This window comes from Artemia sp. Qi Xiang Cuo, chromosome 8 (genome assembly GCF_049724085.1).
Source record: "Artemia sp. Qi Xiang Cuo chromosome 8, ASM4972408v1, whole genome shotgun sequence".
Lineage (NCBI taxonomy): Eukaryota > Metazoa > Arthropoda > Branchiopoda > Anostraca > Artemiidae > Artemia > Artemia sp. Qi Xiang Cuo.
This window is the reverse complement of record NC_142801.1, coordinates 38296256-38314998: the sequence shown is the minus strand read 5'-3', so window position 1 is coordinate 38314998 and position 18743 is coordinate 38296256. Positions and strand designations below refer to the sequence as shown.

The window sequence follows — 18743 nt, the reverse complement described above, 5'->3', positions numbered from 1 at the left end:
AAGTCTATTGCACCTACTTTCCCCCAATCCCCTCCATGGAATTGGTCATTTCCCATAATAAATACTGAATTTTCAAAATGGAATAAAGATTTAACCCCCATTGCTTTTGTCCAGAAAAAATTTGCAGAACTTAATACAATTCCCTATAAAAATCAATTCCAAATATTTGTTGATGGTTCAAAAATGAATGAAAAGGTCGCAAGTGGTGTTTTCCTTCCCTACCTGAAAAATGCAATGTGCGAGAGACTATTTAATAATTTATCTATAATGTCTGCTGAGTTAAATGCAATAATCATGGCATTAGAGCACCTTAAGCGAAACCAACCTTTGATTGCAAATTCGAATAATATTATCATCTATTCCGACTCTTTATCAAGCCTTGAGTTGCTGGCTTCAGCTCCTCAATATAAGTTGGACATTGACACTTATCATTGTCTCAGTATTATTGATAATCTTGCTTCAAGCGGCATAAAAACTTACTTTCAGTACATTCCTAGCCACTCTGGCATAAGTGGTAATCATCAGGTTGATGAAATAGCAAAAAATGCTATAAATATTGACCAGCCAAGTGGGAGACCAATCCCAATTAGAGATATTTACCGATGGAGGCTATCAGATATTAATTTTAATAAGATTAATCCTATCCTTTCCCCCTTTCCCAATAAGTATCTTTCTAAAATTTATCATAGAATTCGTTCTGGAACAAATGGACTAAATTTCCTTGCATTCTCATATAAGCTTTCTAATTCAAGTGGTTCAATTCCCCTGTCCCCTCTTTGCAGGCATTGTAATATGAATAATGAAACAATTGACCATTGCCTATTTGAATGTAATATGCTGACGTCTGCACAACATACCTTTCTTTGTAAACTGTTAAAATACTTCAAACACCACAAAATCCCACTATCAGCCAAGAGCCTAGCCAACTATACCTGCACACAGAGCATAGAAATCGACATCTATCATCTTATATTTGAACTCCTACAGTCGAAAGATCTGCTGAAAGATATCTGAATATATCTAATAAATATGAGGCAATCAAGCCAGTAGCTCTGTAGCCCACAGAGTGAAGCAAAAGGAAAAGGGCTAAATAGTTATACTGAAAAGCCCGCCTGCTGTTAAATAGAAGAAGAAGATGACTTCAGTAGTTTTACTGAAAAGCCCGCCTGCTGTTAAATAGAAGAAGAAGAAGATGACTCTGGATGAGATCAAAGGGTAGTCCTAAATTTATTGAATGTTATATTAATTCGCTGATCTGATGAAAAATAAATTTAACTTGCGGCCTAATGCAGAAAAAAGAATAATATACCATTTGACACCCTCTTTAATGCTCTTAATCTGATCAGGAAACAATCCACTCTCTTGATGGTAATGGTATAATTGAGACTGTTTGCAGTGATTAGTTGTCCAATTACTGGGTGTCTGGTTAATTTCTAGTTGAGGGTTTTCCCTTTCCTCATTTCTTGGGCTTAGGAGATTGCATTTATGACAGTTCTAGGTATAAGTAGCAGTAAATATCTACCAAATCATATTATTGAGTTAGGAATAAAGTGAATACACCGTCCAATGCCTTTTTGGTAAAGTTCTATGAAATCATATTATTGAGTTAGGAATAAAGTGCATACACCATTTGATGCCTTTTTTATGCTGATTACGAACATAATAAGCATTTCTATCAGAAATTTCATCCCCCCCCCCCCTAAATAGGCTATACCTAACCCTGAATTGGCATATATAGGGAGGGGGGGCTGAAATTCATTTCCAATAGAAATGATTATTATATTCATAATCAGCATAAAAAAGGCATTGAATGGTGTATTCACTTGTGTCATAACTCAATAATATGATTTGTAGAACTTTACCGCCTTTTTTTTATGCTGATTACAAATATAATAATCATTTCTATTGGAAATGAAGGTAAAGTTCTATGAAATCATGTTATTGAGTTAGGACTAAAGTGAATACACCATTCAATGCCTTTTTTTATGCTGATTATGAATATAATAAGCATTTCTATCAGAAATTTCATCCCCCCCCCCCTGTATAGGCTATACCTAACCCTGAATTGGCATATCTAGGGGGGGGGGGCTGAAATACATTTCCGATAGAAATGCTTATTATATTCCTAATCAGCATAAAAAAGGCATTGAATGGTGTATTCACTTGTGTCATAACTCAATAATATGATTTTGTAGAACTTTACCAAAATGAATTTCAGCCCTCCCCCTATATATGCCAATTCAGGGTATATATTTCTACAACCTAACCTAACCCTGAATTGGCATATATAGGGGGGGGCTGAAAATGAATTTCAGCCCCCCCTATATATGCCAATTCAGGGTATATATTTCTACAACCTAACCCTGAATTGGCATATATAGGGGGGGCTGAAATTCATTTCCAATAGAAATGATTATTATATTTGTAATCAGCATAAAAAAAAGGCATTGAATGGTGTTTTCACTTTATTCCTAACTCAATAATATGATTTGGTAGATATTTACCTAAGTAGCCAGTAAATTTCTATAATAAGTAGTAGTAGCCAGTAAAGTAAATTTGGGATACCACCAGATGGCTAATCTGACAGTGTATATATATACAAATCTTTTAATTAGTCAACCGGCCAACCAGTATTTTAAGCCTAGGAGTACAGCTAGACCTAAGGAAACATATTAAGAAGACAATTCTTACTCCATAATATGGAGAATAATCCTAGTTAACACATTTTCAAGGTTGAGAGTCTTTGTCTTCACTTTTTTCCTTGTTTTTCCAGTTTTTCTAAGAAATTCTTGAATTTCTTAGAACCTATATATTCACAGAATATATACCCCCAACCCCCTAATGTGCAAATATATACCTAGAATTGCATCCTCAATCTAAATATAACATCCATTTGCATCACAAATGAACTTTACTTCCATATTAGCCATGTGGTGGATGTCCAAGTAAATTTCTAGGTGGCACAATAACTTAGCTAGAATGAAAGTAAAAATATCATTTGATACCTTTTTTATGCTCTTTCATAATTTAACAATTGCTTCTAGGGCTAGTTGCATCTTGAGCCCTTAAAGGGGCCAAAAGGTAGGCTATTTCATTTTTGTAACCACACAAAGAAGTAATCAACACTAGTTATGCTATTGAAAACTGTAAAAACATATCACTAGTTTAAAAATAAGCTGTTCAACAGTAATATGTTCCAAAAATATTTATTTATAACAATTCAAACCTCATTTATTAGGCAACTCAAATATAAGCTAGTTTCCTACCATTTCAAGTTTTTTGAATACCATCAACAAAAGTAGTGCTGAATTTTGCAATTCAATGCTTATCTGTTGACAATTCAGGGTATAAATTTGCACATTAGGGGGATGGGGGTTAAATTATATGGTAAATTTGCAGTTGGCCATATAATTTAGCTAGGATGAAAGTGAAATGTATGTAATTTAGCTAGTTTGAAATTTTATGCTCTTTCATTATTCATATAAAATACCTTTGGGGCCCCTTTAAGGGCTCAAGATGCAATTATCCCTAGAAATAATTCTTGAATTATGAAAAATCATAAAAAATAGCATCAAATGATGTTTTCACTTTCATCCTAGCTAAGTTATTGTGCTACCTAGATATTTACCCAGTAGCCTACATAAGGAAACATGTTAAGAAAACAATTCTTACTACATAGGCTGATAAGCAGAATAATCTTAATTAATATATTTTGTGGGGGGAGAACTTTTATCTTCACTTCTTTCACTGTTGTACAATTAAAAAAAAAAAAAAATCTGAATAATGAATAATATTATTTGATTTATTAAAGTTATAGAAGTAAAAACATATATATTTTTTTCAGTAAAGTGCAAATTGTGTTCTGGCCTTGGGAAGGCATAGGGGGTTTTGAGCCCAGCATATGTTAATTTCTGCTTGTTTTGAGTTTGACTTAGTTATTTATTGTAATTTCTGTTTGTTTTGGGTTTCATTTATTTATCGATGCTGATTTGTGGTAGTTTCACGCTTGGTAGATTATTTGATTTTATCTTTGCTAATTTTTTGTTTAATGGAGCTCTTTACTTTTCGTTGAAAAACTTTTTTTGTGGAATTTTTTTTAATTAATTTCTGTTCGTTTTACATTGACACAGTCTTTTCAGGGAAAAAGAAAATAATACTTCAAATCTTTTGATTTTTTAAGACTTTATAGTTTGGCCTATGTTGGAGAAAACTTTTTAGCAATTTTTTACAAAATACACCCTTTTAAAAATCTGGACACAAATAGTAGTGTTTAGTTTAGTTTCATACCTCCTCTATTTGACCTGAAATGGAAAACTTGATACCATTCACAAAAAAATCTGTTCACTTTCTTTGATAGCTTGGATACACTTCTGCTATCTTGATTTGCTTCCATTTTAAGAGCAGATTTAGCCCCAAAAATTTGAACATAATACCCTCAGTTGTTCCTGGGATATTGCTGAGATGCCTTATTGGGAATTAGCATTAACACACTGCATTTTGATTTAATCTTAGGGCAACATTTAGTTTTTAAAAATAATGGAAAAATGAGAGGGTGGGCATGGGAGGGGGATTAATTTCCCTCCAATCACTTTTGACTATTAAAAAGGGCATCAGCCCTTTCTATTTTCAATCTATTTTCAAAGTTCCCATGACAACTCCTTCAATACAAAGTGCCCTGGTCTAAACAACAACAACAACAAAAATAATACATTATACTCACATTGATCTTTACTATAAAAATTTCAAGCCTTCCAATCACTTTTGACTATTAAAAAGGGCACTAGGCCTTTTGATTTCCAATCAAATGAGCCCTTTTTGAAACAACAACGCTTTCTATAAACACCTTATATGCCCCCAGGGCATAAATTACAACCCTTACCCTAAAGGCTGGTAGGGTAGTTGTCATCCTCTAAGACCTAGTTTCCAGAACCTTCAACTATGTTCAACAAAATAGCTATCTCAAAATTTTGATTGGATGTGTTTGGGGAAATGGTGGGCGTGAGAGGGGTGTTAGTTGCTCTCCAATTACTTTCAGTAATTAAAAATGGCACTAGCCCTTTCAATTTCCAATCAAATGAGCCCTTTTGAAGTTTCTACAATAACACTTTCAATACAAACCTTACATGCCCCCAGGGCATAACTTACAACCCTTACCCTGAGGGCTGGGGGGGGGGGGGGTGTCATTCTCAAAGACCTAATTTCCAGAACGTTGAACAAAATGGCTATCTTAAAGTTTTTATTGGATGTGTTTGGCGGAATGGTGGGCGTGAGAGGGGGGTTAGTTACCCTCCAATCACTTTTGACTATTAAAAAGGGCACTAACCCTCTCAATTTTCAATTGAATGAGCTCCTTTTGAAGTTTTACAACAACTCTATCTATAAAAACCTTATATGCCCCCAGGGCATAACTTAAAACCTTTGCCGTGGGGGCTCTGGGGGGTTTGTCATCCTTAAATACATAATTTCCAGAACTTTTAACTACGTTGAACAAAATGGCTATCTCTAAACTTTGATTGAATATTTTTGGGAAAATGGTGTGCCTGAGAGGGGGAGGGGGGTCAATTACTTTCCACTCACTTTTGACTATTAAAAAGGGCAATTTCCAATCAATTGAGCCCTTTTTGAAATTTTTACAACAACTTTCTATATAAACCTTATATGCCCCAGGGCATAACTTACAATCCTTGCACTGAGGGCTCTGAGGGGGTTATCATCCTAGAAGACCTAATTTCCAGAACTTTCAACTGTGTTGAACAAAATGGATATCTTCAAGTTTGGATTGGATGTGTTTGGGAAAATGGTGGGCATGAGAGAGGTGTTAGTTGCTCTCCAATCAGTTTCAACTATTAAGAAAGGCACTAGGCCTTTCAATTTTCAGTTGAATGAGCCCTTTTGAAGTTATACAAGGCTTTCAATAAAAACCTTATATGCCCCCAGGGCATAACTTACAACCCTTGCCCTGAGGGCTGTGCAGCGAGGGGTTGTCATCCTTAAAGACCTAATTTCCAAAACTTTCAACTACGTTGAATAAAATGGCTATCTAAAAATTTTGATTGGATGTGTTTAGGGAAAAGGTGGGCGTGAAAGGGGGGTTAGTTGCCCTCAAATCACTTTTTACTATCAAAAAGGGCACTAGCCCTTTGAATTTCCAATCAATTGAGCCCTATTTTAAGTTTCTACAACAAATATTTCAATAAAAAACCTTATATGCCCCCAGGGCATAACTTATAATCCTTGCCCTGAAGATTGTGAGGGGAGTGTCCTGCTCAAAGGTATAATTTTCTGAACTTTAAACTGCATGGAACAAAATGTCTATCTCAAAATTTTGATTGGATGTGCTTGGGGAAATGGTGGGTGTGGAAGGGGTGTTAGTTGCCTTCCAATCACTTTCAACCATTATAGGGCAAGGGCATAACCCTTGCCCTGAAGACTGTGGGGGGAGTGTCCTGCTCAAATTTATAATTTTCTGAACTTTAAACTGCATGGAACAAAATGGCCATCTCAAAATTTTGATTGGATGTGTTTGGGGAAATGGTGGGTGTGAAAGGGGTGTTAGTTGCCCTTCAATCACTTTCGACTATTAAAAAGGGCACTAGCTATTTCAATTTCCAATCAAATGAGCCCTTTTGAAGTTTCTATAAAAACCTTATATGCCCCCAGGGCGTAATTTACAACCCTTGCCCTGAGGGTTGTGGGGGGTTGTCATCCTCAAAGACCTAATTTCCAGAAATTAAAACTATGTTGAATAAAATGGCTATCTCAAAATTTTGGTTGCCTTTCAATCACTTTTGACTATTAAAAAGGGCACAAGCCACTCCAATTTCCAATTGAATGAGCCCTTTTCGAAGTTTCTATGACAACTTCTTTGATATAAAGTGCCCTGGTCTAAAGGAAAAAATAATAAATAATACATTGTGGCAACATTGTTCTTATATGCCCCCAGGGCATAACTTAAAACCCTTGCCCTGAGGGCTGAACAAAAGGGTTTGAACAAAATGGCTATCTCAAAAAGGGGCTAGTTGCCCTCCAATCAATTTTGACTATTAAAAAGGGCCCTAGCCACTCCAATTTCCAATTGAATGAGCCCTTTTTGAATTTTCTATGACAACTCCTTTGATACAAAGTGCCCTGGTATGTAAAAAGAAAACAAAAAAATAATAATACATTGTGCCAACATTGTGCTTTACTTAGGCAGCGCTATTGTGCTGCCTTTGATTAACTTAAAAAACTTTTTCCACAAAACAAGTTTTCAAAAATAAGTAAAGACCTCCATTAAACTAAAAATGAGCAGAAATAAAGTCAAATAATTCTCCAAGCATAAAAATACCACAAATCACCCAATAAATAAATTAAACCCAAAACAAACAGAAATTAAAATACATAATCAAGTCAAACTCAAAACAAGCAAAAATTAACATGACAAGGGTTGACAGCTCCCATGCCTTCTCAAGACCAGAGCAAAATTGGCACTTGACTGAAAAAATAACTAATGCCTAGAGAATGTCAGTTTAATATACATGGTTAAAAAGACTTTCATTGATCATAAATTTATTTGTAATGGTTTAGCAAAAATTGATTGGAATGAGCATATAACTGAGGATACAGATATTGAAAGAAATTAGAATTTCTTCAAATCAACTCTGCTTGGCCTGGATCAAAACACCAAGATTTATTCGTCAGATAGACCAAAACCATCCCTTACCTCCATAACAGTGTATAAAAGGCAAGAAAGAAGAAAAATTGGACTTGGCATAAATGTTTAAAATGCAAGTGTCACAAACATTATGAAAATGCCAAAATAAGTTAAACATTTAGGATCTTAATTTGCTCCAAAGTGCAAATTAAGGTAATATGCCACAGAAGATTGTTCATCAGAGGCAACGCTGTAGCGTTGCCTATAGTAAAGGCCATATGGCTCCAATGTTTTATTATTTATTATTTTTTTTTTCCCAGAGGCACTTCATATGGAAGGTGTTGTCGTAGAAACTTCAAAGGGAGATCATTTGATTGGAAATCGAGAGTTCTAGTGCCCTTTTTAATAGTCGAAAATGATTTTAGGGCAACTAGCCTCCCCCCCCACGCCCATCATTCCCCCAAACACGTCCCATCAAAATTTTGAGATAGCCATTTTGTTCAGCATAGTTGATTTCCTGATAGAAAATATATTTTTGAGGAGGATACCCCGCCACAATCCTCAGGGCAAGGGTTTTAAGTTATGCCCTGGGGGCATATAAGGTTTTTATAGAAGGCATTGTCATCAAAACTTCAAAACAGGCTCATTCAATTGGAAATTAAAGAGCTTGTGCCCTTTTTATTAGTCGAAAGTGATTGGAGTGTAACTAGCCCCCCTCCCCCCCCCTACACCCATCATTTCCCCAAACACATCCAATCAAAATTTTGAGATAGCCATTTTGTTCAGCGTAGTTGATTTCCAAATAGATAATATATTTTTGAGGAGGATACCCCCCACAACCCTCAGGGCAAGGGTTTTAAGTTATGCCCTGGGGGCATATAAGGTTTTTATAGAAGGCGTTGTCGTAGAAACTTCAAAACAGGCTCATTAAATTGGAAATTAAAGGGCTAATACCATTTTTAATAGTCAAAAGTGATTGGAGTGTATCTAAGGCACCGCCCTCACCCTCCCGCCCATTAATTCCCCCAACACAACCAATCAAAAATTTAAGATAGCCAATTTGTTAAGCGTAGTTGATTTTCAGATAGAAAATATATTTTTGAGGTGGACACTCCCCCACAACCCTCACAGCAAGGGTTTTAAGTTATGCCCTCGGGACATATATAAGGTTTTTATAGAAGGCGTTGTCGTAGAAACTTATTAACAGGCTCATTCGATTGGAAATTCAAAGGGATAGTGCCCTTTTTAATAGTCGAAACTGATTGGAGGGGAACTAGCCCCCCCCCCCCCACGCCCATGTTTTCCCCAAACACATCCAATCAAAATTTTGAGATAGCCATTTTGTTCAGCGTAGTTGATTTCCAGATAGAAAATACATTTTTGAGGAGGACACGCCCCCATAACCCACAAGGCAAGTGTTTTAAGTTACGCCTTGGGGACATTTAAGGTTTTTATACACGTCGTTGTCGTAAAAACTTAAAAACATGCTCATTCGGCTGAGAATTCAAGCAGTAGTGCACTTTTTACTATTCGACATTGATTGGAGTATAACTAGCCCCCTCCCCCCCCCCCCTCCCACGCCCATCATTTCCCCAAACACATCCAATCAAAATTTTGAGATAGCCATTTTTTTCAGCATAGTTGATTTACATATAGACAATATATTTTTGAGGTGGACACTCCCCCACAACCCTCAGGGCAAGGGTTTTAATTTATGCCCTGGGGCATATAAGGTTTTTATAGAAGGCGTTGTCGTAGAAACTTCAAAACAGGCTCATTCGATTGGAAATTAAATGGCTAGTGCCCTTTTTAATAGTCGAAAGTGATTGGAGGGCAACTAGTCCCCCCCCCACGCCCATCATGTCCCCAAACACATCCAATCAAAATTTTGAGATCGCCATTTTGTTCAGCATAGTTGATTTCCAAATAGAAAATAAGTTTTTGAGGAGGACATTCCCCCAGAACCTTCAGGGCAAGGGTTTTAAGTTATGCCCTGGGGGCATAAAAGGTTTTATAGAAGGCGTTCTTGTATAAACTTCAAGAAAGGTTCATTCGATTGGAAATTCAAAGGGATAGTGCCCTTTTTAATAGTCAAAAGTGATTGGAGGGCAACTAGCCTCCCCCCCCCCTCCCTGCACCCATCATTCCCCTCGACACATTCAATCAAACTTTTGAGATATTCCTTTTTGTTCCGCGTAGTTTATTTTCGGCTAGAAAAGATTTTTTTGAGGAGGAAACTTCCCCACAACCCTCAGGGCCAGGGTTTTAAGTTATGCCCTGGTGGCATTTAGGGTTTTTATAAAAGGAGTCATCGTAGAAACTTCAAAACAGGCTCATTCGATTGGAAATTAAAGGGCTATTGCCATTTTAATAGTCGAAAGTGATTGGAGGGCAGCTAGCCCCCCCCCCCCCTACGCCCATCACTTCCCCAAACACTTCCAATCAAACTTTTGAGATAGCCATTTTGTTCAGTGTAGCTGATTTCCAGATAGAAAATATGTTTTTGAGGAGGACTCTCCCCCGGAACCTTCAGGACAAGGGTTTTAAGATATGCCCTGGGGGCATATAAGGTTTTATAGAAGGCGTTGTCGTAGAACCTACAAAAAATGTTCATTCGATTGGAAATTAAAAGGGATAGTGCCCTTTTTAATAGTCAAAAGTGATGGTAGGGCAACTAGCCCCCCCCCCTATGCCCATCATTTGCCCAAACACATCCAATCAAACTTTTGAGATAGCCATTTTGTTCAGTGTAGCTGATTTCCAGATAGAAGATATGTTTTTGAGGAAGACACTCCCCCACAACCCTCGGCAAGAGTTTTAAGTTATGCCCTGGGGGCATATAAGGTTTTTATAGAAGGCGTTGTCATAGAAACTTCAAAACAGGCTCATTCAATTGGAAATTCAAAGGGCTAGTGTCGTTTTTAATAGGCGAAAGTGATTTGTGGGTAAATAGCCCCCCCCCCCCGCCCCTCAATCCCCCAAACACATCCAATCAACATTTTGAGATAACCATTTTGTTCAGCATAGTTGATTTCCTGATAGAAAATATGTTTTTGAGGAGGACAATCCCCCACAACCCTCAGGGCAAGGGTTTTAAGTTATGCCCTGGGGGCATATAAGGTTTTTATAGAAGACAGTGTCATAGAAACTTCAAAAAAGGCTCATTCGATTGGAAATTCCAAAGGCTAGTGTCCTTTTTTAATAGTCAAAAGTGATTTGAGGGCAACTAACCCCCTCTCACGCCCAACTTTTCCCCAAACACATCCAATCAAAATTTTAAGACAGCCATTTTATTAAACTTAGTTTTAAGTTCTGGAAATTAGGTCTTTGAGGATTACAACTCCCCCACAGCCCTCAGGGCAAGGGTTGTAATTTAAGGATTCTCCGAATCCTTCGTTTTATTTCTTATGGAAGGATGCTCGTATAAACTTTAGAGAGGGCTCGTTTGATTGGAAATTGAAAGTTCTTGTTCACTTTTTAAGAGTCAAAAGAAATTGAAGGGCAACTAGCCCCTCTCCCTCCTATACGCCCTCAATGCATCATATAAAAATTTTGAGATAGACATTTTGTTAAAATAGTTCAAAGTTCTGATAACAAAAACTCCGGTGTCAACACAGCTTTTCCAGGGCCCAGGGGTAGGCGTTGTAAGTTATGCCCTGGGACATAACTTATTAAGGGGGGTTTATAACTTATGGGAAGGGGTTTTGTATGGGAAGAACACATAGGAAATTTGTCATAATTAATCAATTATAAGGTTAAAATACATACTCTGTGATAGATGCAAAATTGCTTTGACACACAAATTCCTATTAAGGTAAATTCCAAACAGCCGTGATCCCTTTGTGTCAGCAAGTGAAATGGTCTAAACTCCCTTATTGGAGCTATTTTTTCAATATATTCATTGTTATCAATCGCTGTCCACAAGTTATGCAAGCTGTCTATTGTTTATATATAAGGTTTTTATCAAAGAGGTAATCGTACAGACTTTTATAAAAGCCTCATTCAATTTAAATTTAAAGTTCTAGATCCGTTTTTTAAAGTAAAGAATAATCGGACATTAAGAACCCCCCCCCCCCCCGATGCCAAAAAAAACTTGAAACTTTTTGCAATCAAAAACGAACAAAAATTAATTAAAAAAAAACTTTCCGAAAAATAAGTTTTTCAAAGAAAAGTAAGGTGCTTTACTGAAAACGAATTATATTTTCTTTTGTACTTAATACTGAAAATAAATATTAAAATTACAGCAAAATTTTGAACTGATGAACTTTTAGCAATTAATATTATTATTCATCAAATAGTCAGTTTAATCTATTAGTTTTTTTCAAGATTGACCAAGACAAATATAGTTTCACTACAATAAAAATTTTAGTATTGTCCTCTTTTTTAACTGTAAAAGCCTAAAGCCTTCTGCGTCATTGGTGCTTCACTGAAAACAAATTACTTGTATTTAACAAATTTATTATTTTCAAGTTTTTACAGCATTGAAAATGAAAATAAAAATTACAGTGAAAAAAAAACTTTAACTGATTAATCTTTCAACAATTGATATCATTATATATCTAATATTCAATTTGATTTTGTTTATACTTTCCAAGACTGTTCAAGATTCATAAAGTTTTGTCATTTTTTTTAGCCGTGCCATTTTTTTTAACTAATCGTGTTAGTTTGTTATGAAAACATTCTATGGCTTCTAGGCATTTGTATTTGAGAGGAAAACTGCACCTCAAACTTTGTGGAACATGTATTTTCTTGCATGAAACGCCAAAATATAATAAAATGTCAAGTTTCGGAGTGTTTCACCACTCGCAAGCAAGTGCCATTGGTATTTTTGTATCCGCATGGTCAATTTAGGGGATGGATGGTAGGCTAATTTTCGTAGCAGCCCCATTCCGTCGTGGTATGGTTCACATTTTCAACACCTGGCGTCCGGACTATCATATACTACCAAGCATACAACTACCCCAAATCAGTATCAATAAATAAATGAAACCCAAAACGAACAAAAATTAAAATCAAACAGTTCGTGGTAACGAACTGTAAGTAAGGAGCGACCCGGCTCAATGGTAACCGAAACTCTAGAAAACGGGTTATTGATACCAATAGATATATCAAAAGAATCAGATTTCAATACTGATTTCAAATATATAACTTTCATCAAGTTTAGTGCTACCCATCAAAAGTTACGCGCCTGAGAAAATTTGGCTGATTTTCAAAAAAAGGGGGAAAGACCCCTAAAAGTCATAGAATCCTAATGAAAATCACACCATCAGATTCAGCGTTTCAGAGAACCTTATTGTAGAGGTTTCAAGCTCCTATCTACAAAAATGTGGAATTTTGTATTTTTTGCCAGACGAAAGATCACGGATGCGTGTTCATTTGTTTGTTTGTTTGTTTGTTTTTTTGTTTTTTTTTCCCAAGGGGTGATCGTATCGACCCAGTGGTCCTAAAATATGGTGGGAGGGCTCATTCGAACGGAAATTAAAAGTTTTAGTGCCCTTTTCAAGTGACAGAAGAAAATGGAGGGCAACCAGGCCCCCTCCCACGATTATTTTTTTTCCCAAAGTCACACGATCAAAATTTTTAGATAGTCATTTTGTTCAGCATGGTCGAAAATATAATAAAAATGTCTTTTAGGATGACTTAATCCCCCAAAGTTCCCAGAGGGAGGGCTAAAAGTTATGAACTTTACCCAATTTTAACTTATTGTTTTGGTTTTTGGTATTTATACCTAATTTTTCAGGAGTTTTTTTTTGTGGTTGGGGGAGGGAAGGGTGGGTCGGTGGTTATGTTGGAGGATCTGTTCATGAAGGAAGTTTTCATGGGGGAAGGGAAATTGCCATGAAGGGGGCGCCGGACTTGCCAGCATTATTTATTGGATATTGGGAAGTATACAACCATTTTCAGGAAGGGTTTTTTCTGGAGGGGGGGGATAGAGGAGGGGGTTACTCTGGAGAATATTGCCGTGGAGGATGTTTCTTTGGGGTAAGGGACAGTTCTAGGAAGGGGGCACCGGATTTCCAAGCATTATTTAAGAAACGATCAGAAATTAAATAAAAAAAAACAAGTTTTTTCAACTGAAATGTAAGAAGGAATATTAGAACTTAAAACGAACAGAAATTATAACGTATGTGAGGGGGTTCTCCCCCAAGTCAGTACCTCGCTCTTTATGCTACAGTTTTTTTTTAGTGCTTTCAAAAGAGCTATCTATTCTAATTAAACGGCCTTTGTGATTCAGGGGTTTCTGAATCAAAAATTTTTTTAACTTTTAACGTAAAGAGAGTGGTATTGACTAAGGTGATAACCCCTTCATATAAGTAATAACATATACGTAATAAAAAAACAATAAAAAAACAAGCGATACGGCTCAATAGTAATCGAAACTTTTAAAAACGAAATTTTGATGTCAATAAATGTATCAAAAGAATGTGTTTATAATGCTGATCCTAAATATATAAATTTTATTAAGTTTAGTATTACTCATCAAAGGCTACGAGCCTGAGAAAATTTACTCGATTTTTTAAAGAGGGGGAAACATCCCCTACAAGTGAAAGAATTTTAATGAAAATCACACCGTCAGATTCAGCGTATCAGAAAACCCTATTACATAGGTTTCAAGCTCATATCTGCAAAAATCTGCAACTTTGTATTTTTTGCCAGAAGAAAAATATACGAATATAGAAGTTAGTTACGTAAGTTAATTTGTAAAGACATCCATTTAGCAAAAGAAAAGTAAAATTTTTATACAAATAAAAGCTGCATTAACTAAAAAACGATCAGAAATTAAATAAAAAAAACAAGTTTTTTAAACTGAAAGTAAGGAGCGACATTAAAACTTAAAACGAACAGAAATTATTCCGTATATGAAAGGGGCTGTCCCCTCCTCAACGCCTCGCTCTTTACGCTAAAGTTTGACTCTGTCTCACAACTTTATTTTTTAAAACAATAAAAAACTTTAGCGTAAAGAGCAACCCAAACAGGCATCTCAGCAGTATCCCAAGAACGACTGAGGGTATTATGTTTAAACTTTTGGGGCTACTTCTGCTCTTAAAATTTAACAAAATCAAAATAGCGTAAGTGTATCAAAGCTATCAAAGAAAGTAAACAGATCAATGGTATCAAGTTTTCTATTTCAGGACAACTAGAGGAGGTATGAAATTAAATTAAACACAAGTATTTGTGTCCTGATTTTTAAAAGAGTGTATGTTGTTAAAAATTGCTGAAAATTTTTCTCCAGCATACAAATAGCAGGCAAAACTATAAAGTCTTAAAAGAACGAAAAGATTTAAAAAATAATTGTCTTTTTCCCTGAAAAGACAATGTCAATATAAAACAAACAGAAATTAATTAAAACAAACTTTTTCCACAAAATAAGTTTTTCAAAGAAAAGTAAAGAACCCCATTAAACCAAAATGAGCAAAAATAAAATCAAATAATCTACCAAGCGTGAAACTACCACAAATCAGCATCGATATATAAATGAAACCCAAAACAAACAGAAATTGCAATAAATAACCGAGTCAAACTCAAAACGAGCAGAAATTAACATGAGTAGGGCTCAAAACCCTATGCCTTCCCAAGGCCAGAACATAATTTGCACTTTACTGAAAAAACATAAATGTTTTTACTTTTATAACTTTAATAAATCAAATATTATTAACGTTTTAATTACTAAATATAAGTATATGTATATTAAACTGACAATGCACATTCATTTATATTTTTTCACGGTGTTTTGTTTACCCCCTTTCTTTTTACGGTGACAGGATGTAGAAACTGTCAATACGCTGAGAAAAATGTGCTTCTACAGCGGGAGATCATATACAAAAACGAAATGTAACTTGATTTTTATGAAAAAAAACAAAAACACCAAAAACATTACACCAAAAACACCATGAACGGAAAGTTGAAATCCGTAAAATTTTAATTAAATGTCTTTAGCGGACAAAAATTAACTTCAAACTGGCAAAATTCACATTATTGTTTTGAAAAATAAAGTTCTGAGACAGAATCAAACTTTAGCGTAAAGAGCGAGGCGTCGAGGAGGGGACAACCCCTTTCATATACGGAATAATTTCTGTTCGTTTTAAGTTTTAATGTCGCTCCTTACTTTTCGTTAAAAAACTTTTTTATTATTTAATTTCTGAACGTTTTTGAATTAATGCAGCTTTGATTTTGGCTCACCGTACATGAATAATTAAAACGAAATTTGCATTATTTATTTATTTATTTATTTTTTTGGCTAAATGGCTGTCACGAAATTTTGTTCTGACGTAACTTACGATTTAACTTACGTAACGAACTTCTATATTGGTATATTTTTATTACGTATATTAGGGAGTTCTCCCCCTAGTCAATTCCTTGGTCTTTACGCTAAAGTTTAAATTTTGTTTCAATTCTTTAAGAATGACCTCTTAATCACAAAGGTTGTTAATTAGCATAAATAGCTCTGATGAAAGTACAAAAAAAACTTATAGCGTAGAGAGCGAGGTAATGACTAGGGGGCAAACCCAATCACACACATAATTATTTTTTTTCGTTGTAAGTTTTGATGTTGCTCCTTACTTTCAGTTGAAAATATTTTTTTTTTTTTTAATTTAATTTCTGATTGTTTTTTTTTAATTATGCTGGGAAATCCGGCGCCCCCTTCATACCAATGTCCCTTCCCCATGGAAATATTCTCCCACGGAACCCCAGACCCCCTCAAACTACCAGAAAAATCCCCCCTGAAAACTTCTGTATATTTCCCAATAACCAATACTATATGTAAACATTGGGTAGAGTTTAGAATTTGCAGCCCTTCCCCCGGGGACTGTTGGGGTACATAGTTATTGTATTTTTCGACCATGCTGAACAAAATGGCTATCTCAAAATTTTATTCGGGTGACTGTGGCAGCCACGTGGTACCAGAAGAAGAGGACGCCCCAAAAATACCCTACGACGCAGCTATCAGGCTGACCTCGCAAACCTCAATGCCTCAATCCAACCTGAATGGGAAGATGTCTGGGCGGCCGCAGCAGTGAGAGATGACTGGCGACTCTACTTGGATGCCCTAAGTGCCTCTAAAGGCACAGGAGGATCTAAGGTCTAAGGACTTTGGGAAAAAATGAGCGTGTTCTTACATCTACAACCCATTACTTTCCGTGGTTTTCGACAATATTAAAAAAAAAACTTAGTTTGATTGTCATAAAACTGATCAGATGCTCTGTCATAATTTCCTTAATTAACCTTTTCACATAGTACAAAATCCTACGAAGTACTATTCAGTTTCCTTGATTTGGTCAAGCTCTGCTGGTTTATATTGAAATATAGGTTTATCATGAATTATTTGTCTTTTAGAAATCTGAGAAAGTTGAAGAAGGACTCCAATTGGGAAGTAATCCGATATGCAGGAGATCCGCACTTCATTTTATACGGAATACATTGTTGAAAAAAACGTTATATATTTCTGACTGATTTGAAATCCGTGTCGGTATATTTATGAAAGGAACCTGTCCGTACGAAATTACCAGCGACAAAAGATCGGAAGCTCGATTAGATGACATATCCTTTACGTCAATGTTGAAGTCACCCATTAGGATTATTTCTGGTTTTTCAGATGAAATTTTCATAAGAACATCATCCAAAATTTTGGGACATCCCTTCGTAGATCCACTTGGGGATCTATATATTACCTTTTTCTTAGTATTAATGCTAATTTCTAAAAGTAAATATTCAAAAACCTGCTCAATGTTTGTACATAAATCATCTCTTCAGATAGCTGGTTGAGTATACGAAATATAAAATCCGAGATCACCCTTTTTTGTCGTCTTTCGGTTAAAAAATATATACGTATATCCAGGAATATCCATAAGTATCTGATTTTCATTGCTCAAAAAAGTTTTACGTAGACAACTTGCATACACTATACTTTACATTCCCCTCAACATTTTCCGAAAGTTTCATCTTAATACCGTAAGCGCTTTGAAGACTGAGGATGAAACATGACCTCTTTTTCCAATTAAGTAAAAAAAAAAGCTTTTATTAACAAAAGTAAAGAGCGAAGCATGTCTTGAGCAGATCAAAAAAACTAAAAGAAATTATAATGAACAATGAACTAAAATTTAAAATAAACAGAGATTAGACTTAAATAAAAAAACGAAACCAAAAATGAAATTTTAATGTAACAAAAATAAAACTGATATTCGACTCAAACTCAAAACGAACATAAATTACTAGATATATGAACTGGGAAGTCGTCCCCTTGTGCCCCAATTACTGTTAAAAAAACGAACAAACAGGTATTAAAGTTAAAAGAACCAGATATTAGATTTATAAAAAATGAAACCAATAATGCACTTATAATGTACCAAAGATAAAACTGATATTCAACTCAAACTCAAAACGAACAGAAATTACTAGATATATGAACTGGGAAGTCGTCCCTATCGTACCCTAATTATAGCACGAGTGTCATCATGCTTTACTAAAGGCAAAATAAGTAAATGGATGTTTTGTCAAATAGTTCGTGGTAACGAACTGTAAGTAAGGAGCGACCCGGCTCAATAGTAACCGAAACTCTAAAAAGCGGATTTTGATACCAATAGGTACATGAAAAGAATCACTTTTTTATGCTGATTTCAAGTATATTAGTTTCATCAAGTTTAGTCTTACCCATCAAAAGTTACGCACCTGAGAAAATTTGCCTTATTTTGAAAAAGAGGGAAACACTCCCTAAAAGTAATAAAACTTTAATGAAAATCCTACCATCAGATTTAGCGTATCAGAGAACCCTACTATAGAAGTTTCAAGCTCCTATCTGTAAAAATGTGGAATTTTGTATTTTTTGTCAGAAGAAAGATCACGGATGCGTGTTTATTTGTCTTTTTTGTTTGTTTTTTCCAAGGGTGATCGTAGCGACCCAGTGGTCCAAGGATATCGTGGTAGGACTCATTCGAACTGAGATTAAAAGCTCTAGTGCCTTTTTAATGACCAAAAAAATGGAGGGCAACTAGGCCCCCTCCCACGCTCATTTTTTCCCAAGACCTTACACCTTAGATCCTCCTTAGACCTTAGAGCCTGGTAGCTGCGTCGTAGGGCATTTTTGGGGCGTTTCCTCTTCTTCTGGTATCAC

The 18743-nt window shown here is 35.6% G+C and overlaps 1 protein-coding gene across 2 annotated transcripts in view; it reads left to right on the top strand.

Moving 5' to 3' along the window:
- The first annotated feature begins 1174 nt into the window (after positions 1-1174).
- The window catches only part of LOC148949379 (uncharacterized), a 68053-nt gene continuing 50484 nt past the window's right edge, over positions 1175-18743 (top strand). The window contains exon 1 of one of the 2 annotated variants that reach the window (XM_089093404.1): positions 1175-1215. The gene's annotated coding sequence lies outside the window, so the exon portion shown is untranslated. Of the gene's footprint in view, positions 1216-1243; positions 1369-18743 lie in introns of those variants that run through there. The other variant, XM_089093403.1, reaches the window with a different exon arrangement.